The sequence below is a fragment of the Canis lupus genome, chromosome 17 (assembly GCF_048164855.1).
Source record: "Canis lupus baileyi chromosome 17, mCanLup2.hap1, whole genome shotgun sequence".
NCBI classification, from domain to species: domain Eukaryota; kingdom Metazoa; phylum Chordata; class Mammalia; order Carnivora; family Canidae; genus Canis; species Canis lupus.
Window position 1 is genome coordinate 8838375 of NC_132854.1, and position 25290 is coordinate 8863664.

A 25290-nucleotide genomic window follows, 5' to 3' on the forward strand; every position below is an offset into this window, starting at 1 on the left:
TAATATAAAATTTTAAAATTATCTTTCACAAAATAAAGCAAAATATAAAAAACATATAGCCTACTATTAATAATAGGTATCAATAAATTTCAGATTTGTTAATAAAATGGTAAAAAATGTAAAAGTTTTTTGAAAGCATGCTGAGTTTAACTTTACATAGGTCAGAGTAAGAAGTTATTACCATTGCTGTTCATTGACAATTAGAAAAATTTAGATTAGATTGTGTTTTGAAAAAAACTTAAAAGATAATCATTACTGACATTAAGAACAGGATGCACACCTGTTTTCCAAATTACTACAGAACAAAAAAAGAAAATTCAAGAATCTGCAAAGAATAAAAATACCTAATGTTTATTTAATTCACACTATGCCAGGTGCTATACATACTTGCTTTTTTTTCTCATTATTCCTTACAACTATTCTATAAAGTAATTCTAATATTTTTCCCATTTTTTAGAGAATGAAATTGAAGATTAGAAAAATGTAATAATTCATTCAGTAACAAAATAACATTAGAGCCAGTATTTTAACTCAGAGAGCTGGACTTCAGAGTTAATGGTGACCCACTCCTATACATTGTCCCCTCTATATGTTTCCTGAGACCTTATGATATGCCAGGAACCATGCCATTAATTCATTTAACATTTCAACAGTTCTACAAGATAAACAAGAATGTAAAAAGGAGAAGCAGAAAAAAAAGACTTATCAAGCAGATCAGTTTACTAGTGACTTAAAAATGTTATATTAGGGGCACCTAAGTGGCTCACCCAGTTGAATATCTGACTCTTGGTTTCAGCTCAGGTCATGATCTCAGGGTTGTGAGATCTAGCCCTGAGGCAGGCTCGGGTGTGAGGTGTCCGGATTCTCTTTCCCTCTGCCTCTGCCCCTCCCCCGGCTTCTGTGCGTGCTCTCTCTCTAAAATAAATTTTAAAATCTTTTAAAAAATTCATCAATAGGAATTTGGCAACTGATCATAAACTTGGCCAAAAAACATCTATCACATAGTTATAAAGTCAGGAATTATAGGATCCAGATTATCTGATTGTAAAACTATGATGTTGTGCTCACTTCGGCAGCACATATACTAAATCTATGATGTTATAAATTAATTTTTTTCATGTAATACAAAAACTCTCATGATTAAAAAACTATTCAAATATTTAACAACAAACAAAAAAACAGAAACATTATAAAATAAAATTAAGAGAAGGCTATAAAATATTTAAAAGTTTAGGATGTTATATTTTTAAATAAAAATTAATATAATTTAAATGGTTACTAAAAATATTAAAATTACATTAACCAGACTATAATGCATTTGTGAACAGAAAAGAATTAAAAAAATAAGTTCAGGAAAAATTAATATCAATATATATTAATACAGAGATTGCTTCTTAGAGAATAAATTAACAGAAATACCAAATTAAGAAAAAAATCAAAATTAGTAAAGAAAAAGTTAAAGTAACTTTTAATATGGAATACTTTGTGTAATTTCATGTTAATTATTTGATATATTTCAAAGAAATGGAAGCTGCCCTGGAGCAATATAAAATAACCAAAATGGGGCCACCTGGGTGGCTTAGTCAGGTAAGCATCCGCCTTCAGCTCAGATCATGATTCCAGGGTCTTGGGATGGAGTCCTACATCAGGCTCCCTGCTCTACCTCCCCTTCCTGCTTGTGCTCCCTCTCTCTCTCATTCTGTCTCTCAAATAAATAAATCTTTAAAAAACATAAAATAACCAAAATCAATTTAAGGAAAAAGAAAATATACCTATAAACAATGAATGCATGGGGAAAAGACCACTTCCAATTATGTCTTGGACACATTGCAAATTACTTCAACCTTTAACCTGCTAGATCATTCTACACCTTTATATGCCCTTTCAATATCTAGGGGGGAAAATAAGCTGAACAATTTATCTTATGAATCCACTATAATCCAATCATCAAAGTTTGATAATGACAAAACAGAAACTAGAGATCAGCCTCATACATTTCTGTACATATACATGAAAGTCCTAACTGAAATACTCGCAAATTTATAATTCACTAAAATCAAGAAAAAATGCCTAGATGCTTCAATAAAGGTTTTAGCATTGAAATATGTTATTAACTCAAATGTGGGGGGAAAAAAAAACCTCAAATGTGGGAAACCTTGTGATTGCCTCGATTTGGGGTTAAAAAAATATTTACTAAAATTTAGTCATTATTCTTGATTTTATAAGCTTTAGCAAATCTAAGAATTAAAAACATGAGATACAGTTTCATGCCAAAAGCCATTACCATTCTCACATCGATGAGAGTCAACCTAATTAAAGAAAGGGTATAATCATCACTCTTTTGTAGCATTGTTCTGGATGCTCCTATGAACCTAAAAACAGATGACAACAATTAGGAAGAGACAATATTGTCAATATTAATGACTAATGTAGCTGTAAATCTAGAAAATCTACATAAATAAGCTGAAAAACCTCTCCTAATTCACACAAAGTTCAGCAAAGTGGATATACATACAATAAATACACAAAAAATCATTTTTTTCAATATACCAATAATAACTTTGCTGTGAATTTTGTAGGTTTTTCTTAAGATTTATTTATTTATTTTAGGGAGCGTGAGGGGGAGAAAGCTAGAGAGAGAGAGAGAGAGAGAAAGAGAGAGAGAGAAAGGTGGGGAGGGCCAGAGGGAAAGGAAGAATGTCAAACTCCACACTGAGCAAGGAGCCTGCCCAGTGTAGGGTTCAATTTCATGACCTTGAGGTCATGCACTGAGCCAAAACCAAGAGTCGGATGCTTAACTGACTGCACCACCCAAGGACCCCTAAAATTTGTAGTTTTTATAAAAGCATTTAAAACTGTTGACATTTTCTCTAGATGCTTTGCTGACAAAGTATCTTTTTCTTCCTACATATTTTGAACAATATAAAAGAAAATCTGAAGAAATCATCAGAAGTGTCCATGTTGCTAGATGAGTAGACAGAGGACATTAATTTCTTGCACCTCGATATATAGGTTAAACGTAATTTCAATTAAACTCTTAAGTTTGGAATTAAACAAGATAATTTTTAAGAATACAAAAATGTGAAAAAATACAAATTGAGAATTGCTAAGTTGTATTACCCAAAGAAAAACAATGAAAGATGACACGATTGCCAATACAACAAAATACACCATCAACTAAGATGTTTTCAAGTTTAGCAAAATACATGCAACATATACGATAAATCACAAATTTAGTTACAAAAATACTAAGATCCCAATAGACAGCTAGAGAACAGACAAAACCAGAAATTCATGAGAAGATTACATTGGCTAAACACTTGGGCAGGGTAATTACATCATGAACAATAATTAAAGAAATATTTGTTCACTTGTGAAATACTACTCATACCTATTAAATTTGCAAATATGATGCCAGTTGTATTGGTAGAGATGTGATAAAACACGTCATTGCCAATGAAAGTGTAATAATTTTCCAGGTTGTGATTTGGAAATGTGGAGGTGAGCAGAGGGTAAAGGGAGAGATATAGAAAAAAATATGAAAAATACTTATGCATCTCAGAGGAGTGAGACTTCTGTGGTGTTTTCTTCTGTATGCTTTTCTGTGCTTCTTAAATCTTTTATAATATGACGTAATAATATAAATATTACTTTTAATTAATATACAAATAGAATGAGAGCTTGAACTAGATCATCTCTAACAGACTTCCAGTTATGATTCCATTGACATGACAATGTCACCATTCAAATTCCCACAATTATTGTCTAAGTACAGGGGAGCAATATGCACCTAAACCATTTTTAAGGCTATTGATGGCCTACTATGAATTTTATTTTTTTAAGATTTTATTTATTTATTTATTTATTTATTTATTTATTTATTTGACAGAGAGAGAGTACAAGCAAGGGGAGGGGCAGGCAGAGGGAGAGGGAGAAGTAGACTCTCCAGTGAGCAGGAAGCCTGATGTGGGACTCAGTCCCAGGATCTCAGGATCATAACCTGAGCTGAAGGCAGACAGATGCTTAGCTGACAGAGCCACCCAGGTGCCATGAATTTTAATGAATCTTAAATCTCTGTATCTTTATTTCTTTAAAAGGTTTTATTTATTTATTCATGAGAGACACAGAGAGAGAGAGAGAGAGAGGCAGAGACACAGACAGAGGAAGAAGCGAGGATGTTGCTTCGTTAGTCCAGGCCACTGTCCGGGCTGTGAGCAAGGGGAAGCTGCAGCCCACCGGGGCCACCCTCACCCTGACCCCTTCAGCAGTAAACAAGATAAAACAGCTACTTAAAGATAAGCCTGAACACGTAGGTCTCAAAGTTGGTGTCCGAACCAGGGGTTGTAATGGCCTTTCCTATACTCTAGAATATACAAAGACAAAAGGAGATTCTGATGAAGAAGTTGTTCAAGATAGAGTCAGAGTGTTCATCGAAAAGAAAGCACAGCTAACACTTTTAGGAACAGAAATGGACTATGTTGAAGATAAATTATCCAGTGAGTTTGTTTTCAATAACCCAAACATCAAAGGAACGTGTGGCTGTGGAGAAAGCTTTAATATTTGACTACTCTGGCGGTAAGCTCCAGGAAAATTCATGGAAGTCCTTGGGCTTACTGAAGAAATCATGTGACTGTCACGTGCTTAAAGTTTATAGTGTATGACTGCCTCATGAGGAAAATAAAATGATGCATTTTGAAAAAAAAAAAAAAAAAAGGGAGCCTGATGTGGAACTTGATCCCAGGACTCCAGGATCACACCCTGGGCCAAGGACAGGCACTAAACCACTGAGCCACCCAGGGATTCCCCAAATCTCTGTATCTTTAATAAAGCTTGATGGTATATTTTTATGTTTTAGTAAAGTAGACTCTGAAGAAAATTGTCCAGCTTATTCTAAAACTATATTAAGATGTAAAGAGTGGGGGACACCTGGGTGGCTCAGTGGTTGGGCATCTCCCTTTGGCTCAGGTCATGATCCTGGGGTCCTGAGATCGAGTCCTGAATCAAGCTCTCCACAGGGAGCCTGCTTCTCCCTCTGCCTATGTCTGCCTCTCTGTGTGTGTCTCACATAACTAAATACATTTTTTAAAGATCTTTTAAAAAGATGTAAAGAATGGGAATAATTGGTGGCTTAGAACATACTTGAAAATTTACAATTTAGACTCTTCAATGAGGAAAGCAAGTCTTTCAAGTGATATTTAACATATAAGTTTGAAATATCTATGAAAGAAAGTTTCTGCATATAGCCTGACAATGTGGGTAATGTATAATAGGAGCTGAGAAAGACTTATACAGTTTGAATTTTTATAAAAAAAGAAGGGAGAGAGTAGTGTCTATGACTTTGCTTAGTTAGATCTGAGAAAGATTTCTATCATCTGGGTTTAAAAGGAAAGAAAAGTGCTAAGGTGTTGTCGTCCATTCAGTTGTTCAGGTGAAACAAATTCACCAGATAGCTACTCATCAATTCACATCTTTTTTTTTTTCTAAGATTCTATTTATTTATTCATGAGAGATACAGAGAGATAGAGGCAAAGAAGCAGGCAGAGGGAGAAGCAGGCTCCATTCAGGGAGCCTGATGCGGGACTTGATCACGAGACTCCAGGATCACGCCCTGAGCTGAAGGCAGCCTCTTTTGAAAAACAAATCAGTTTGTTGTCATTACATATAGTCTTCAATTATATAGGGAAATAAAATTTAGGGGCAAAAGTTTGCAGAGGATCTGAGTGGCAGTCTAACTAAATTGTGGCCCCCAAATCAGCTGTCAAATATATATGAACTTACGTAATTGACTCAATGTATTTTGTTCTCTATATATGGTTGACAAGAAAAGTCATATCTAGATTGTCACTTGGATGCAGAAGAAAATAAGGTGGTTTTGCTTCTCTCTGTGCTCCAATCTAGGTTACCAGAGAGTTCTCTTCATTGAATTTTTCACCCCAAACCCAGCTAGCAATGCAGTGATACTTTGATTTCCTTTGCTATAGTCCCTTCTGTGTATATTTCTGTCAGGAACCTTGTGGGGAGAAAAGACATCACCTGTGGAAGAATTATTAGTAGTAATTCTGGTACTAGTAGTAGAATTAGTAGTAATCCTGGGTAGTAGACACAGGAAAGAAAACCTTCCCTTCCCTTCAGTAAAATCAAATTGAAGGTGCCGTTGATGGGTTTGCATTTCATCAATCTTATTACCCTTATCTCTTCCTTATTTGAGGGTTTAAAACTGAGATTTCTTCATTTTCACGAGTTCACTATTCTTTAGGAATCTAAAGGGAATACCTTCAAAATTTGCTTACCCAGTCCCAGTAAAGGCAAGATTGCTTTGGGGAGAATGTTTCTTAGAATAGAAACTCCATTATTTCCCTCTATTGTCAAGATCATCTTTTACTACAGAGACAAATTCCCAATCTAATTAATCATTAGTCTGACTTTCAGTACCTAAAAATTAGAAGAATTTTGCAGTTTCCCATGTATTTGTAACACTGAGCTAAACATAGCTAGTGAACTCAGGGAAATTGTTTCTACTGTCCTCTAGTCTCCGTGATAAACTGTTTACCTCAGCCACATGTTTGAGTCAATCAAAATACTATGAATCATTTGTTGTTAAAATGATTTGATTAATCACTTTAAGTTTCAAGAATCAATCCATACTAAAATCCTTTTCTTATTTTTTTTTTCCACCATATTCAGTCTTCCTATTTACCTTATTCTGTGTAAGCCAAGAAGTCTTCAATGCATCTTAACTCATAGTATTTTGCTCAGGTCTTGCTATCAATAGATGCTTTGAAACCATTATCCTGTCTTAAACTTCCTTTCTCCAAACTGGGAAACCTTTCAATTTCCTGTTCTTCTTAACCCTTAATGTATTTTTTGTTCTTGTCGGACACTGTTGATTTCAACCTTTTTCTAAACTCTGAGACTAACATTTTCTCTAATCCATTAGTTTATCTAGTGTTTCTATACAATTGAGCATATGATATGTACTAAGCTCCGTGAAGACTGGTGGGGGTGAGCAGGGCAAATACCTTGAATACCTACCCAAATGGCATGAGAGACCTCTCTCTCACTGGCAGTGTCTCCATGCCCACATCACAGCCATTTGATTTCTGTGCAGTGACAGTGAGTAGCTGGTTCTGACCTAATGATGCATTATCATTTGACCAATCCAGGCCATAGAGTTGCAAGGTAATTTCAATATCCTTTATCTGAGTTTTTTTTTTTTTTTTTTTTTTAGATTTTATTTATTTATTCATGAGAGACCCAGAAAGAGGTAGAGACATAGGCAGAGGGAGAAGCAGGCTCCTCGCAGGGAGCCTGATGCCGGACTCCGCCCCAGACTGAGACCACGCCTTGAGTCAAAGGCAGATGCTCAACCACTGAGCCACTCAGGTGTCCCTCCTTTAGCTGAGTTTGATGTTGGTCCCTACATAGGTACTTTTGGTTTTAATACACAGCTCTTAATTTATCAAAGCCACTGTGCAATCATTGATGTCACTGACCAAAATCTCAGTATTTATTCCCATTCAGGAACTTGCATGCTGGATCTAGTTTGAAAAATAATTTGTTTTCTCTCCTTTCCCCTTTATTTTCTTTCACTATTTTTTATATTCCCCAAATGAAAATGAGTGGGAAATATCAGTGAGGGTGACAGAACATGAGAGACACCTAACTCTGGGAAACGAACAAGGGATAGTGGAAAGGGAGGTGGGTGGGGCGTGGGGGTGACTGGGTGACAGGGACTGAGAGGGACACTTGTCGGGATGAGCACTGAGTGTTATGCTATATGTTGGCAAATTGAACTCCAATTAAAAAAAATATACCAAAAAAAAAGAAAAAGAATGTGTTAATCTTCAGTACTAATCCATTCAATTAGTTATTTTATTCTTGAGACACACTGTGCTTAGAACCAGTATGACAGGTGTGGCCCTTTGAGGAAGTAGTATCCAAGGCCTTCAAGAAGCAATTTCACCTACTTGAGCTAGCAGGTTTTATCACCTCTTCTGCCTCTTGGTTTTGCCAACTTTGATTAGAACTCATCAAAATGGAAAGGGGAAATATTAAGACAACTAGAGAAGCCAAAATAGAATTGAAACGGACCAGAGAATGGATGAAGGATCAATAGATCCATACTCTGAAAAAGTATCAGCAGCACCTTAGGGCTTTCACAGTCCCTAATATTTTCAGAATACGGTTACAGACATCATCAGACTCTCTGTTCACTATGCTTCTCTCCTAATCAATAGTGACACATCCAATTATAATTCAGAATGAGCAGTGAATTTGGTTTGAGTTTAAGGAAATAGAAAACACAAAATAACAGTGGCTGAAGCAAGAAATAATTTATTCTTTCTCAGGTAGATAAAGTATGAGGGCTCCACAATCAGTGGGATCTCGGCCATTCTCACCGCATGGCAGAGACCTTGTTGATCAAGATGGCTGCCTCAGCTCTAGCAACGTGAGCTAGAAGTAGGCAAAAGGGAAGAGGAAAGGGCAGACATGTATTCTCCTTCCCTTTAAAGATCCTCACTGGAAGATGCCTATACCACTCTGTGCACATCACTTTGGCTAGAATTTAATTATATGGCCATACCAGCTGTGAAAGAGATTAGGGAATTTCATCTTTATCCTGGGAAATTAGGTTCCCAGCTAGCATTTGGATGTTCTATGATTAAAGAAGAAGGGAGAATGGATATTGAGGAAAAACTATCATTATCTGCCAAGAACTAATTATTTTTGTTAAATAATGATTGGAATCATTTAATGACACATGAAATCTGACCACCTTTTTTCTACTTATGCTCTCAGTTCACCTTCCCCTATGTAAAGTCTGACTGATTCATTTGTCCTAAAAAGCAGTTATAGCAAACCATGATTGTAGAAGAGATATCACCAAGCACAATATCTATATTTATCATGGATAACTTAAGTCTGTATTCAGATAAATCAGACCAAATAATCTATGCACAGCATTTCACATAGCAAAATAAAATACATATTAATGGTTATGAAAATCAATTCCTTAAACCTAAGTAATGTTTTGACAAATACATGAAAATGTGCATCTCTTCCCTGACTGCACTTTAGCATCATCTGGGGAGTTTGTCTTGTTGTTGTTACTATTTGCTTCATTATCTTCTAATAATTCCAATGCCCAGCACACACCTGAGACCAATTAATCCAGAATCTGAAGGGTGTAGAAAGGGAAGTGGGACTGAGATCTCTGTACCTTTTAAAAGCACTTTCTCCAGCATAGGACTCCATCCATAGTAACTGCTAATGAAGTCTTAGAATATAAGCATTAAACAGGGCAGCACCAATGCTTTTAATTGCACTCAAGAGTAAAGTGCAATTAAGAAAATCTGTGATGTGATTGATCTCTCTGTATATGGAAGGCTTTGCACTAAATAAAGTCAGTCACTAAGGTAAATTAAACACATTTCTGACTTTCCTCTGAAATCCAACATCTTTTTTTCCTTCCAAGTTAATTATATAAAGCAATTGCAACGATATAACACATAACAAAACACTCTTTAAGCACAGAAGGAGGGGAACTAAGGCACTCAACATAAGAGAAAATATAAGATTTGCTTGAGATCCTTTAATGTCTTCACAAAAAGTATTTCAGTTCTACCTGTCTGTACCAGGTGGCTGGGTGCCTCAGAGGTACCCACTGCTCTTTCAGCGAGTCGGTCTTTTTGGTTGTTCTAACACTCCTAAATGAAGGGGACAGGGCAGAATGACAAGGACTTTCCCCTAAAAAATAATGCAAGGGCCAAGCCTGACTTGCCAGGCTGAAAACACTTGGATTCCAAGCCTTGACCTGCCTGATTACCTATTTGACTTCTAATAGCTCATTCTCCCTACAGCAAGGCATCTTCATCTGTGAAACACAGGCATTTGACCAATGGTGTCCAGGTTCCCTTCTAGCTCCAGCCAGAATCCAAAGTTTCTACCCAGCAGTCATCCTACTTGGAGAGAAAATTAGTCATTCAGATTTCCTGTCCAAATAATTCCATCAGCCCTCCCCGACCAGGGTCATACCAGAATAACAGCAATGACTAGAGGGCAAATCCTCAATCTGAGTCTCTCCCAGGTCCTCCTGACACTTCAAATACATTAAGTTCAGGGCCTACGGTTAGAGTGTACTCAGAGTTCATGCACATAATAGAGAAAACACCTGAGATGAGTGCCTCATCTAGTGGTCTCTAGGGAGGACCATGATCAAGGCTTTTGAGACTTTCTAAGAGGCATTGATAGGCCATGGGATATATAACTTTCCAATGATCCAAAGAACCCAGCCGACTTCAGAATGGGTGGTAGAAGTGCTGCGGTTCTAATGGGATAGATCCCCATAAAAATTCAGATACTGAGATTCAATATGGAAACATGGACTGGAAAACAAGGAGGCTCATGGGTATGAGACAAGCCTGGAATGTGTCTTTTTCCCAGAATGAAGAACCACGGACAGAGCGAGGGCAATGCACACAGCATTAAAGATGGAATCAAGATACCTGAGGTTCTTTTACCGAGTTACAAGCAACTTGTTACAGAATCTGAGTGCAAAATGGCATACAGTTAATGAGAAAAACACTGAGGGTCTAGGGAAGCATATATCAGAAACTAGAACACCAAAACTACCCAAAGACAGGGCCAGATGAAAGAAAGATTGATCATTAGGCTCAGGAAGGGATTAAGTTAGGGTGGATATCTTAGGCAGATGGTACACCAATATTTCTCCCATTGTTTCCTAAAGAATCCCAGTCTTTAGGAATCATTCAGGGCAGCAATCTATGTTGCCGGAAATAGTCTCACAGCCTCCCTGGCATGAGCAGGAGTGCAGGGGTGGGGATCAGGGTCACGAGATAGTTCTGGCTCCATGTGAGGGAGGTAGAAACCCCCAGAGACACCATCCTCTCCCCAACAAGGACAGATAGAATCTCTGAAAGAAGCAGGCTGCTGGCTCTCCCTCTTCCCTCAGCCTATGAATATGAAGCTGGAGCCTCTATCCTGCAACCATGAGGTGGTAAGAAGGAAGTCAAAACACAAAGGTAAGAATGGGAGGAAAATGATGGGAGGAGGCTACGACAGGAGACATCACAAAACCACCAGACCATCCTAGACTCATGCTACAATGGGAAGGAAAGCACTAATTAAGGAAGCCAAATTACAGGAAAACTACAACATTTAATAAGCCCAACAGCTCATTAATTACAGTTTAATAATAGTCATGACTCCATACTGCAGGGGAATCAAAAAGCATGAAAACCTGTACAGTAGAGCATATCCTGCTCTTCCAACACCTGCCCGTAGGAACCAACTAAACATCTCTCATCAATAAGGTCATCTCCCTTGAGCTTAAAAAAAAGCTAAAAAGTCTTCAAAGAGCCAGATGAACTCAGAACTCCAAGACACATGTGACCAAATGCTTAGAATGCCCCCACTGAACAGGGATGGTTTATGCCATTTCTATAAACAAGGAGGAAAGAGAGAAAGGAACTGAAATTAGAATCATGCCAAAACCCTGACATTTGAGATGATATTAAAACTACAAACTGGCACTTAAAAATGACGAGAAATTCACAGGAGACGAGCACATCTGCCTCATGTAGCTGATTAAAGTTTGAAAGGCAGCATTAAGACGCAGCAGTTACAGATAATGCCTGAAGAATTTCAGATTAGTTGAAGAGAGACAAGTAGGAAAACACTACTTTTCTGGTTCAGGAAGAGGTATCGAGGCCTGAACACCTGGTTGCTGGAATAAATAAGCTCCCTTGGGGTTGCGTTGCATTTATTGCTTGAAGTGAGTAGCATTTGACCTCAATACAGGCTGGTCAGGGCACATCAACCATGCAGCTAAGCCTGGTGACATCAGCGGTGCACTGCAATATTGTCAGCTACTATGCAGGCAGCAGTGAAAGTGCAAAAAAGAAAAAAAAAGAAAGGCCTCCCTGGCCCCAAGAGTTATTTGTATTAGGAAAACCCAAACTTTCAGAGGAGCTTCAGTGCAGAAATGCTGCCAGCAATGCTTTCAAATGCAGTTCCACCACAGAGTGGCAGTGTGCCTATACCATCCTTCTCCTTGCCAACCAAGGACATGACCCTGCCCGCCCCCCAACATTTCTGGTGGTGTGAATCCTGGTCAAGGGCCAGCACAGACTATGACCCAGAGCTGGCTGTGGCCTCACCACTGCTGGCTCCAGACAAGCCAGCTGAGCAACCATGGTGTCTGGGAGCTGGGACCCCAGCAGCAAGTCGGCCCCAATAGTGACTCTAAGACACCTTTAAGATGCCAACTCCTGATGCACCCAGTGGACAAATGAAGCTGAGCCACTCAGGCATGGACAGACATCCCACTGTGAGTGAAACGGGGTTTGGAGGATTTTTCCCTAAACTGCTAAAAACTTGGCTGAGTCTGATCAGAAATTACATGAAGAAGCCTCTACTCCAACAAAGATGTAATGCACTCTATGACAGGAAACTTGAATTTTAATTGTGACTGTACTAGATACATGAAAAAAATCATAGCAACATGCTTGTCTTTGGGAAAAATGAGATAGACCTCAAATGGAAATCCAAATCCCTCAAAACTAGAGGTGCGACCCTAACTTGTTCACCCTACCACAGAATGCCAGGCTCTCATTAAAAGGGCATCATCACAACCCCCTGGCAGGGACTCAAGCAAGATTAAATGAGACAGTATCCGCACAATGCTTGGCACTTTGGTAGTCAGTAGAATTGTGGCATCATTATTGGCATTCTCTAAAACGTGACTAATACTTCCCTCATGAGGAGAATATAGCTTCTGGATTAAATTCTATCATAGACAATAGTTTAGTCCACTAAAAGGGGACCTCTGACCTTATGTCTGAAAGATACAAATCCCCTTGACATGAGAAGATCCTGGTTTGCTCAAACCACTGACTAATTGCTAAAGACCAAAGTCTGCTAGCCCAGGAGGGTGCACTGCTCTTGATCCAGGGAGTGAACCTCCTCAAAGGAGCACTGAAAAGTGTATTTCCCCAGAGCAGGAGGCACTTGGGACAGAGATACTGAGGCGTGAGCTAGGATGGAACAAACCCACGGTGTGATGCAGAGTCAGGGCCCGGGGCAAAAAGGAAATGGTTTGTCTGGCACATGTTGGTCCTAAACACCACTGGTCTCCAAATAGCAATGAGTGCTGTCTGCACAATGATCTGGAGTGCAAGGAGACACAGGGCAAGCTCATGACGCCATATCCATAATAGTTTGCATTACTGAGCATCTACCCTGTGCCCATCAAGGTATACTTACTCTCTCATTGAACCCTGGCAATCAAACTATGAGACAGACCTTGTTCTCTCCATTCCTATGAAGAAACACATGTCTCCTCAGCCACATAGGTCATGCAAAGTGAGCAGAGATGAGTCTTTCTTGTCCTGAGTTTCCCTACCCCTTTCAACTTTACAAGGAACCTACGGCCTTCAGGCTGGTTCCTAGCTAGAATATCTCTAGGGTGACAGATAACTTGGGTCCTTCTGCCTTGCTACCTTGGGTCCCCTTCATCATCCAAACCTTTTCTGATTACAATTTCCTAAACATAACCTGATATGTCCTGCCTGGTTCTCTCATGGCCAAGATAATCTGATAACTAGATAATCTGATAAGCCTGGCAGTGCTAATGTAAGCAAAGGTACTACTGTTCATCTCCTCTTGTATATATATATATATATATATATAAGCTTCTCCAAGAGTATTTTCAACAACCCTAAAAGTCCTCAAGAACTTTCAGCGGTCCATATGGCCAAACCATTTTTATAGTAATGCTGAGACATTGTTTGCCTTTCTCACTGTTCGTTATTCTCCTTGAAGTGATTGACCTATTTAGCTCATTTTTAAGAAAATATCTGCCAAATACCCAAGTCCAAAACACCATAGTTTCTCTACCATTTTTTCAAGTCCACTAAAAAAATAAAAAAATAAAAAAATAAATCTCACAACTCATACAACAGCACAAGGTCCTTCCTTGGGAATGCCATCAGACTTCGGATAAGCAGAAGTCAAAATATGTACTTGTCATTTCATTACTAAGGAATAGTATTAAAAACCTATGCTAAACATTTGAGATTTAATAAAATAATAATTTTTGCTATTTCATCATAAACCTATTTAAGTGAAACTGATTTTTATTACTTTATTTTTTATTATTATTTTTTTTATTACTTTACTTTCACTGTGCAGGAAGGGGAAGAATGCCATAGCAGTCCAGTCTCCTGTAACTGCCATGATTCATGGGCAGGTGCCAGCAGTTTTATTCACTGCTGCTTTTGCACCAATAGTGCAAGTGCCCCACACAGGGGAAAAGGTAGATTTGTTGCCAGGAATAAAATCTGACCTTTAAGAAAAAATTAGAAATTTAGAAAAGCCATATTGTCAATGTGAGCTTTTCAAAAGTTTTTTTTCTGGTAAAAGCAGAAGTGATATTAACAAATGTGTTTTTTTTTTTTTGACGTGCTAAAAATTTGATAATTGGAAGATCTTCATAACTCTATGAATCAATATTTTCCAAATTATCACAAATGGGATTATAAAATCATATGTGAGTAAAAGATCTGTTCAAAGTGCAAGATCATTGGGTATTAGAGTAATAGATTACAAAAAGTTCATTGATGTGTTTTTATATTCCACATTGCAATTAACCTTTTAAAAACTACCACCTGTCTTGCTTGTCAAACTCTGGTGTATCAAAGAAGTATACCCACAATTATCTATAATTGAAACATCTCTCCCCCATTTTCAAACTACATAACTGTGTGAGGCTGGATGTTATTCATAAACTTCAACCAAAACAGCATATTACAAGAAATGGAATGAAAAATCAAATATGAGACTCAACCGTCTTCTATCAAACCAAAGAGATTTGCAAAAATGTGAAGCAATGCCACTTTTCTCACTAAACTTTTATTTTAGAAAATGTTTATTTTTAATTAAAATGTCACTCATATTAACATGCAATAAGTTTGCTATGTACACTTCAGGTAAATTAATAAGTGTGTTTAAATTTTCTCAGTTTTAATTCCTAATGCAGTAAGTGTCAATAGATATAGCCCAAGTAAACTAAAGCTCTTTGGTATCCTTAAGAATTTTAAGAATGTAGAAAGGACCCAAGCTGAAGAAGTCTGAGAGCTGCTGCCTTAAGTCAAAAAAATTCTAAGTATTCAAAAAAGTAGTATTTGGTAAAATAGGTCTCTTTGTACATTCCCTGAATTATTCAAGAGATGTAGAGTGCTAAGCAAATAATAACCCCTAATGAGGTCCAAGTCTTATTTCTTGGAACCTGGGAATCTGTTACTTTATGTGGTAAGAGGGGATTAATGCTGTAGGTGGAATTAAGGTCAATGATCAACTGACTTTAACATTGGAAGATAATCCCAGATTATGCAGGTGGAAGAGCAAGGCAGGAGGGTCCACGTCAAGGTGCTGTAACATGAGGACGACGCTACCAGCCATTGCTGACTTTGAAGACTGAAAAGAGCCACAAGCCAAGGAATGCAGTAGGCTCTAGAAGCTGAAAAATTTGAGAGAATATATCCTCCCCTGGAGCCTCCAGAAGGGAACACAGGCCTGCCAACAGCATGATTTTAATCCAGTGATGCCCATGTAAGATTTCCATCTTCCAGAATATAAGATAATAAATTTTCATTGTGTTAAGGCACTGAAAACTTTGGCTTTTACCTAAGCCCTGTAGTCCTGAAAAACAGTCTATGTTGAACAAAATTTTATTGCTATTTTGTGCTCTGGGAAATAGCAAATAACCCTTCTTCCCCACAAGTGACTTAGATAAGATGCAAGGATGCCCCTCTTGCTTACCTAAGACAAGGCCACACACAAACCCTCCAAATCTCTGTTCTGTGCTTCAAAGATGATTGAGTGGACTGTTTTGTACACATTGACAAGTGGAGCAAAATCCGTGTTAATCAAACATCAGTTAAGTTTCTCTCCTTCCTCTGTGTCCCTGAACGTTGACCCAGCCTCAACCAGAGCCCCTCCTTAAAGTCCTCTCTTAAGAACAGGCTGACCAGAGGGTACAACATTCTCTGATCCACTGTCCTGTCATCCCGCTGCAGACACACACACCTGGTTTTACGCAGCCTTATTCACCCCTTCTTATTAAAGAGAAGGCTTTTTCTGCCTGACCTTGGAGTTGCTTGCAGATCTCAGGGACAGAATGTTCTCCCTATTGCAATTGTCATTCCACCTCTCTTGCAATAAGCCTTTTGAATAGAGTGCCTCCCTACCAAAGTCCACATTTGTTTCCCATTTGACCTCATTAGATGTGGGGTCATTTGTCACACAGCAGCAATAGGAAACTAACACACTGCCTAGCTCCACAAACAGTGGCTTACCATCTAAAGCCATCTTGGGAGAATGAACAAAGCAGGAGCAGGAGAAAATAACCTCATTTTCCACTCATCTATACTTCCCATTTCATTGCTAGTGTGGCAGTGCTCAGAGATAAGGCACTGACATTTTGGGGTTGAAGGAAGTCACCAAGATGAGGATCTCTGATCAATCAGATCAATGATCCCTCCATCCAGACTTGCAGGTGCATAGCAGGGAGTCTCAAAGAACTGGCTTAAATTCCTCAGGGGCCCAGAGTCCAGAGGATCATCATTATGGGAATTCCATGGCAGTCCAAACAACGGGTGCACTTGGCCTCATAGGTGATCTCTTCTCACACATGTCTGCATGTGAGAATTCTTATCCTATCTAAAAATCAAAAAGTAAAAGTTGCAGAATTAATGCATATCATACCATTCTCCAGAGTGAGAAATGAAAAGAGAATCTTCTCCCAATCATTATACTGTGGAACCCTTGAGGAATACCCCCAAACCTCACAATGTCTAGTATTTACAAGGATGTTCCTTCAACAAAAATGACTTTGTTTTCCTGTTTGCATTATTTTGAGCATTGGGAGATCCAATACGAGCAATGCTGATCATTGCTGACATTTTGAAGTTGCAAGATGAAACCATTTAGTTCTTATGAAAGAGACCTTTGCCTCCCAAAACTCACCCTGGTGAACCCAATGTTTGAGCAATACTGCGTATATTTTAACATCTTAAGTTCTCATTTTTTACTTGGATATTTAAAAAGGATGAAGTCTGAAAAAGGATGAACCTTAGCAGCACATAGAGCCTGGCTGGTGAACAAGTCACACATGTGCACTTTACACACATGCATGCACACTTCCATCAGTTGTATTGCTCCAACAGATGGCTGTTCAACTTCCCCCATCTAACTCCAGAGTTTGCAAACACTATCTACTGAGAACACTCACTACTGTGTAAGGGATCCCTGCTGTGCTAGAGACAACTGCCAAGCATTCACCTGAGCTGTCCCCATCTTTTCCACACGGTAGGTAGAATCTGAGATTTCTGACTTATCATCCTATAAAACTCAGAGCAGGCAATTTAGGATATCTCATAAAATAAAAAGGTTTTAAATAGGGAGACCTACCCACAGCTGTACTCCTGGCCACATTTTATTACAATTTCAGAGCCCAGAAGCCCGGTTTGCATTTCCCCTGCAGCTTGAAATCTGCAAGAGGCCTTTCCCAGCTGAGTGGCCTGCAGCAGGAGCTATGGCCCTTCTCCAAGGAGCACACAGGACGGCACATGTGTGCTGTTTCCAACCGGCCACCTGGAAAAACTGTGAATTGCCCCCACGTGAGGGTTTCAGGTTATGGAGGGGAGGTAGAAAAAGCAAGAGAAAAAAAGAAACAGCAGGTTGTGTTTAAAATGAACTCGACATGTGCGTGGACAATCAGCTGTCCCTAGTCCTCCTTCGATTCCTGCATATGTGAAGCCTTTCCAACCTGAGCTCCCCAAGCAGGTTTGGGGAGAAAGATGGTTTCCTGTTACTAGATGCAAAATTGGGGGTTGGAGGGTGAGCAGAAGTGGAAACGGCTTTTATCAGATTCTCAATAAAAGGTTAAAACCCACCTCGGTAAGTTTAAAATTCAATTGAGTCAGAAATATCCTCTTTAAATGCTCCAGCACAGCTCACAATAATCTGCACAGCTCACAATAATCTCTCTCATATCTGTGTTTTAACTTTGGTTGTACCAAAGGGAAGTTACTGTTTCTTTCTTTCTTTTTTTTTTTTTTTTTCTGTCTCTAAGAAAAGAAAATTAAGGGGGGGAAAGGGGAAAGCATAGAAGAGAGAAAAGGAAGCAGAACTTGGAAAAGAAGACAAATTAACTTCTAGATAAAGAGAAAAGGTAAAGGTTATTCTTTGATTAAAAATATGGATCAAATGAGAAATTGCTGCTGTGTGAGAATTTGAGAGCTAAAGAGATCACTTATGGGTTGCATGGCTGGCTCAGTCAGAAGAACATGTGCCTCTTCATCTCGGGGTTGTGAGTTCAAGCCCCACATCGGGTGTAGAGACTACTTTTTAAAAGTTTTTTTTTTAATTCAGATGTCTTTGGGGTGCCTGGGTGGCTCAGTCGGTTAAGCATCCAACTCTTGGTTTCGGCTCAGGTCATGATCTCAGGGTCATGAGATTGAGTCCCATGTGGTCAGAGTCTGCCTGTCCCTCTCCCTCCCTCTCTGCTCCTGTCCCAGCTCATGTGCTCTTTCTCTCTCTCAAATAAATAAGTAAATAACTAAGCTTTAAAAAGTACAAAATAAAGACATCACTTATTCCAACACTCTTTTAATAAGTGAAAATAATTAGTGATTTATCAAAGAGCATTCAGCTAAACGTTTGCCTGGTCACTCCTTCTTCCATCCCCAAATCAGCAGCCAGAAACGTGTTCAGGGTTGAGTGGGCAGTGGCGAATCATCACAAATGCCTCAGCTACTGGGTCACTAACAGTCTCCTTACCGAAGATATTTCCCTCTGCGTTTGTCTTTAAAAATATTATGGGTGCACAAAAGTATGCAGTGGCAACAGGACCAACATGGAGCAAACTCCAGTGCAGCTTTTGAAAATTCTATTTGGTATTTATTTGGTTTTCATACTTTTCTTTCTATTTATCCTTATGCCTTGGGAAGTAAAATAACTGGGTTTGGGAAACATTTTTGGATTTGCTGAACAGTGGACTCCGTTGTTTCATGCACACCTTTGTACCAGTGTGCATCTTATTGTTTAAAAAGATGTTTTTCAAGAGTATGAAGAGATCTGATCAGAACACGCTGGGGTGTCAAGGAATGGTTCATGGATCCTGGGGTCCTCCACAGTGACCTGTGTACACTTGATCTCCAACATTAACCTTCGCCAGCTCTCTTGCAGTGGTCACGAGGAATGTGGGCTGGTCAGAGCAGCCTCGCTCTGCCATGGCCTTGGCCCTGTCAATGACCATCTCTCCAGAACACGCTTCCTCTCTTTTCTACCTGGCAACCACTTACTTGTATTTCCTCTCCTTCCCTGACCCCACCGCTGGCAGCAATGCCCCTCTTCTCTGTCATCCACCAGCCCCTAAGGATGTTAAAGGTAAGAACCACATCCTATTCATCTCTGAAGACACAGCTCTTGGCAGCGGGTGTGGCATATAGAAGGAAGTCTTTGACTTTAATAGTTGAACTGTAGATTTAATGAACTAACCTGACAAGCATTTGCTGATCATCTACTGTGTACCTGGTCTGTGCTATGAGGACAGGATGTAAAGATGAATAAGTCACAGTTTCTGTCTACACAGAGCTCTTAGACTAAGGGAAATGAATGCAAATCTGTCACCTCTATGGGAGAAAACATTCTAAGTTTATTCATTCCCTCTGATAATAGTTCAGAGGCTTCATATTCGCGGATAAGAAACCTACCCTTACATTCCACCAGTATAAGAATAGTCTACTATTCTTAGAGGAACTCTCTTAATTGTGTATAACATCTATGCCTAATGAAGGTTTAATAATTTGATATTTTTAAAGTTAAATTCAAGTTAACAGAGGCCTGGAGTTACTAGGTTTGGGGAGAGAAAGTACAGGAGACAAGGGAAGAAAATTAAATATGAGAACAAGAAAAATAGAAAAGATAATCAAATTTTACAGTAGGAGATTTCGTTCTATTTCTTTGTCTCAAAGTGAAGGCTAAGGAGAATTTCCCTTTATTCTTTAGAAAATCCGCAACTGGCCCAGGAGGCCAGGCACGTATTCAGTTCCCACCTCCAGACTCCATTTAGAGCATTCTCCTATTTTTAAAAATGGATTTCTGTAAAATGTTTCATAATGTGGATTGGTTTCTTTGGGGTCTGCCTCTGCACTATAGCTGCATAAAAAAAGACATTAATAACTTCTCCGTTAATGGGTTTTTCAGAGTCTCAAAAGACTCACCTTGTACATTATAACTTCCTCCCACTTAGCCCCCTGGCTAAATCTTGATTGCCCTTGTAAGACATCTTTAGGACATATTGCTGGAGTTAAAGATGGTCCTTCCGAGAAATAAGTTCTCATACAATGTACCATATACGCTCATAAACCAGCTGAGCAGAAGCCCCTTCATCTCATATGTCATCCTACCTTGATCCCATGAAACACTCTGCTCCAGGAGGGCTGACCCTGTCCCGGAAATGAAGAATTTCAGTGACATAGGCCACTGAAGCTCTCTCCTAGACCTGAGGGGTGGCTTCGAACCAATTATTTCACACAATTGTCATTTGCCAGGACACTCTAGTCAGCTTACCCAAGCTTCGTTTCACAAGGTGGCATGTGGTGTGCCTAGGGCAAAGTGGAAGAAAAGACTATATATGTGGTATGTGTCCTATAGTAGTGCCTATCCATGGATACACATACAGGAATATACAGACTTAGGAATGTGTGTATAATATGTGTGTGTGCATATATGTGTGTCTACCATATATGTGTGCATAAATGTACATGTGTGTATGTGTGCACATATGTATGTATATGTGTATGTGTATTTCTGTGTATGTGAATACATGTGTGTAAATGTGTATATGTGTGTGCATGTGTATGTGTGCGTATATGCATATGTATGTGTGTATATGGTATGTGTATGTGTGTATATGGTATTTATATATCTACAGCATATAGTAACATAAAGATGGCAAAGGTAGAATCCTGCAATGGGTTGTCTCCAATTTTGCTCCATAGGGGCTGACCCCACAGGACATAAGCCAGTGGAGGGCAGGGACTCTGCTAGCTCATGTTTGTCACTGCTTCTAGCATTAAATCTTAGCCTTGGGCAGCCCCGGTGGCACAGAGGTTTGGCGCCGCCTGCAGCCTGGGGTGTGGTCCTGGGGACCCAGGATCGAGTCCCACATCAGACTTCCTGCGTGGAGCCTGCTTCTCCCTCTGCCTGTCTCTGCCCCCCTCTCTCTGTGTCTATGAATAAATAAATAAAATCTTTAAAAAAATTTTTAGCCTTTTCTGGTTCCCACAGGAATGGTGCCTGCATCACTATAAATGACTGTCCTTGGGACTAGTAACTGCTTTAGTTCAACAAGTAAAACCTGAATTCGGATATAACAAGCAAAGAATTTATGGCTCATCTTGCTGAAATAGGAGTTCCTTGCCTTTTATAACTAACAGACAGCTTTAATCAATAAAAAAAAAATCTTTAAAAAGGTACTCCATAGGCACAGACACACACAAGTTTGCATGTGATTTTTAGAAGATCATGGACGCCCAGTTAACTTAAAGTCTCTACTCTTGAAAACAATGTTCAAAAGCAGTTTGCCTCATCTCCTCCTATTTTTCCCTTTTGTCTGCAGCCGCACAGCTCTCTGTGTCATCTTGGTCCATCTTGTCTTCAGTGCTGCCCAGAGAACACTCCCCACCTAAGCCACCACTGAAATTAACAGGTAACTACTGTGGGGTGCATCTCAATGCACTGCCCCTAAATAAATGACAATCTGGTTAACAAAGCAGCACTGGTTTTAGACAGATGACAAAGCATTTATGGCACTGCAATGAGATTCAGAACAGCCATCTCACGCTACTCCCCACTCCATCAGGCGACTGTCCTGCGCGTCTCAGGATGCCTGGCCAACTGACGCTCAGAGGACATGACATGTATTGATGGCATCACGGCCTCCAAGTGCTCCACCAAATGTTCAAACACAGAGCAGGATGAAGAGGAGAGACACTGGGGTGGCAGCCACAAATAAGCAGCAGGTAATGAAGAGTTGCTTCCAAAATTCAGATGCACGGTTGTGACGCAGTGTAATGTGGTAGCTCAAAGCACTGGCTGTGAACTCCAGCAGACCTCTGACATGTATCTGCTACTGCACCCCCTGACCCTCAGTTTCTCCTTTATACAAAATGAGGCTATTGGAGGGAGGGAGGATCTCTATTTTCTAGGGTTAGAGAGAAAGGGAGAGGGGAAGAGTTCCCTGGTGTCTCTTCTTATAAAGACAACAATCCCATCAGATCAGGACCCCACCCTCATGACCTGATTGAACCTTACTTATTTCCCAAAGACACCATCTCCATGTACAGTCACATTGGGGGTTAGGGCTTCAATATATGAATTTGGTGAGGGGGAGTGGGGATGACATAATTCTGTCCATAGCAAGAGGTAATAGATTTTATGTATTCTGAGCAATCTGAAAACTATGATATTACCTCTGGTTTTGAAATTTTATAAATTTTGAACTGAGAGAAAACAAAATTGAGAAAAAAAAAAAAATCCCAGATAAGAGAAATTTCTTCTCCTTTGTTCAGAGGGAGCCAGGCTAAACACGGGAATTCTTCAACATTTGACCGGCCATGTGAGAGTATTTGTACAGGTTGAGATTTGGGTTATACAGCCAGATGTAGGGCAGAAGGAACACTCCAGCAAGATAGCATGGCCAGGTAAGGAAGGTAGCTCTCTGTACACCAGGCTTGCTTCACACCGGCTGGGCCCAGTGAAGATATCCAGAAGTCAGAATATTTGAGGCTCATATCCCAAAGAGAGTGAGGAAGAAAGGAGGGAATATTTTCTGAGGTGAGTAACACCTGTCTGGTTCTCTAACAAATTGGCATGGTTTTGCAACCAACGGGGGAAACTAAAATATGAGATAAAAGGCCTTCTGCGATTTCATGCTCCTTCCTTCCCTGAGGAGCAAAAGAGCCCTCCCAGAGGCAGGGCAGGTAAGGCTCACATCTACTCTGCTAGTCTCCTCCTGAGGGTTTGAATCCCCTCCCTCTTGCCCTGCACCTCAGCATGCTCCCTGACCCCACACTTACAACAGTGTAACCATTGCCGAAGTTCCTCACACCCTCGTGCCTCAGCTGCCTCATCTACAAGGTGAATATAATATTGGTGTATGTCTCGTTGATTTGTGACAAATACTGAAATCATCATCCTCTGTGCGTTAGTGTGGAAAAGTTTGTGTATCTCTTTTTGAAGTTCTCCGACCTTTATTTCTGCAGTGTCCAGTCAGCTAGCAAGCCCATCTACATATTCTGTATTTTAGAGGGATGCCTGGGTGGCTCAGTTGGTGAAGCATCTGCCTTCAGCTCAGGTCAGGATCCTGGGGTCCTGGGGTCGAGCCCCACTTTGGGCTCCCTGCTCAGAGGGGAATCTGCTTCTCCCTCTGCTCCTCCCCTCACTTGTGCACTCTCTCTCTCTCTCTCTCTCTCTCTCATAAATAAATAAAATCTTTAAAAATTTTTTTGTATTTCAGAGATATTTTTCAACTTTATAATTACATTTGGTTCTTCCATCTCTAATTTCTGTTCTTGCTGTATTCGTGTTTTTGTTTAAATCTTTGAGCATATTTCTGACAGGAGTTTTAAAATTCCTGCCTGTTATTTCCATCATCACTGTCATTTCTAGACCTATTTCTATTGACATATCTCTACCCCCTAATTATGGGTCACATTTTTTTTTTACTTATTTCATATCTAATAATATTTCACTGGATGGTAGATTTTGTGAATATGATGTTAGAGTATTTTGTTGTCTTCCTTAAGGAGTATTGTGTTTGTTTTGGCAGATACTTGAATAGCAGTGTGATCTTCTAGATGTTTTTAGGCTCCAAGACTGTAGATTCAGAATCGTCTTAATTCTGGGGCTATTTCAGCTCTAGGGCTGAGGCATGAACTCTTGGAGTCTCTACTAAGGCATGCATGATCTTCTGGAGTCTTTTTCTTTTTTTATTCATTTATTCATGAGAGACACACACAGAGAGAGGCAGAGACACAGGCAGAGGGAGAAGCAGGCTCCATGCAGGGAGCCCGATGTGGGACTCGATCCCGGGACTCCAGGATCATGCCCTGGGCTGAAGGCAGGTGCCAAACCGCTGAGCCACCCAGGGATCCCCTGATCTTCTGGAGTCTTGACTGAACGCCCAGGTATTCCTTCTGACTTGTCAGAAATTGGATGTCTCCTAGTGCTGTGTCAGCTCTGGAAATTATCCATACGCAGTCCCGTGCTGGTTATCCTTGGCCCAGCCTTGTGGAGTTTCATCCTTTGCCTATGCAGCTTAGGGATCAGCCAAAGATCAAGGGCTGACCTACGTGCCGATTTCTAGAGCTCTTCCTCCTAGCAGTTTCCTTCATTAGCACTCTGCTCTGCAAATTCCAGCTACCTCCCCCTCAGGTCAGCACACCTGGCATGTTCTGTTTGTGTTCCCTCTTCTGGTCCTGAGGGCCATGAAGTACTCTCAGGCAGGAAATCTGAGACAACTGTAGGATTCACACTGTCAGTTTTCCTTCTTGAGATTGTGCTACCAATTTCAAATATCTGCAAATGGTATTTCCCACATATTGACCAGTGTCATAGTTGATTACAGCAGAAGGTGTGCCCCATATCACTTTTATGTACCCTTGTATACACAATTATTATACAGTGTATCATTGAAATATAACCATTTCTTAAATTAATCTCCAACACCCCCACTAAATCACACCGAGGTTGAGAATTTTTGTCCTTCCTAGATGTAGAACCTGAATCTAGCAAGATGCCTGGTACGGAATGAGCATTAGCACAAAATATTTGTTGAATCGATACATGGTTTCTTCTTCACTCTTGACCCCTTTCCAGGTGTGACTAACAGGCTGACTTAAGTATCTTTTTTTATTGACTGTTTTCCCTTATCATTGCCCCTGCTATTTTCAGATGTAGACATATGTGGCTTAAGGCCTATCTGGGAAGTCTACTCTGATTCCTATTTATTTCTTCACTTGATTTTTTTATTTGGAGATTTTTAACTAGACCATATCCCAAGTCCAACTAGATTAGCAGTAGAGCATAAAAGATGTGGACTTTCTCCCTTGGCCAGTCTACACAAATCAGTATGTGAAAGAATTTACGCAATCCCCAGCACATAGATGGTAGCTAATAAATGCATTATATTTCTATACTGTC

General features: G+C 39.7%; 1 long non-coding RNA gene and 1 pseudogene across 1 annotated transcript in view; one reads left to right on the forward strand and one right to left on the reverse strand.

Moving 5' to 3' along the window:
• Positions 1 to 2276: 2276 nt before the first annotated feature.
• LOC140607860 (uncharacterized) overlaps positions 2277 to 25290 on the reverse strand; it is a 58666-nt gene continuing 35652 nt past the window's right edge. Inside the window, exon 3 of the long non-coding RNA XR_012009779.1 lies at positions 2277 to 2372. This is a non-coding gene — a long non-coding RNA (uncharacterized lncRNA). The remainder of the gene's footprint in view (positions 2373 to 25290) is intronic.
• LOC140607859 (iron-sulfur cluster assembly 1 homolog, mitochondrial pseudogene) lies at positions 4100 to 4748 on the forward strand (annotated as a pseudogene).